The sequence below is a fragment of the Rhea americana genome, unplaced genomic scaffold (genome assembly GCF_003343005.1).
Source record: "Rhea americana isolate MKP2758 unplaced genomic scaffold, rheAme1 scaffold_96, whole genome shotgun sequence".
NCBI lineage: Eukaryota > Metazoa > Chordata > Aves > Rheiformes > Rheidae > Rhea > Rhea americana.
In genome coordinates this window covers 2,627,173-2,627,693 of record NW_028187155.1, presented here as the reverse complement: position 1 = coordinate 2,627,693, position 521 = coordinate 2,627,173, and the positions used below count along the sequence as shown (strand labels likewise).

Sequence of the window (521 nt, the reverse complement as noted above, 5' to 3'; positions counted from 1 at the left end):
CCCGCCCCGCGCGCACGCACCGCCCCGCGCCCACGCACCGCGAAAACACGCGCGCAACACTCCCCCTCCGCTCCCCCACGCGCGAGCGCGCGGTGCGGCTCACCTGGGCGCGCGGCAGGGCGCGCGCAGCCACGTCCCGCGCGCCGCGCTCCCCTCTTCTTCTTCTTCTTCTTCTTCTTCCTCCTCCTCCTCCTCCTCCTSCTGCTGCTCCTGCTCCTCGGGCCGCCTCGGCCCCCGCGCCGCCCCGCCCCCCGCCGGGCCGGGCCCGCTATGCAAATCAGGAGGATTTCCCCATTTCCACACACCCCCCCGGGTCCTCTCCAGATGTGCCGGGCAGGGGCGCGCGCGCCAGCTGTGCCGCCCCCAGCTGCGCCGCCCCTGCCCAGATGTGCAGCGAGGGGCGGGGGCGGCTCTCCCCTCCCCTGCGCTATTCCAGCTGTCGAGCGGGAGGCAAGCGCCTCCGCAGCTGCTCGCCCCGCGGGGGAAGCAGCGCTGCCCAGGGGCGCCGCCCTCAGCGCCCC

At 76.3% G+C, this 521-nt stretch overlaps 1 protein-coding gene across 2 annotated transcripts in view; it reads right to left on the bottom strand.

Moving 5' to 3' along the window:
• IL1RAP (interleukin 1 receptor accessory protein) overlaps positions 1-215 on the bottom strand; it is a 51,906-nt gene extending 51,691 nt beyond the window's left edge. The window contains exon 1 of one of the 2 annotated variants that reach the window (XM_085325173.1): positions 104-215. The gene's annotated coding sequence lies outside the window, so the exon portion shown is untranslated. The remainder of the gene's footprint in view (positions 1-103) is intronic. The other variant, XM_085325175.1, reaches the window with a different exon arrangement.
• Between the last annotated feature and the right edge of the window lie 306 nt (positions 216-521).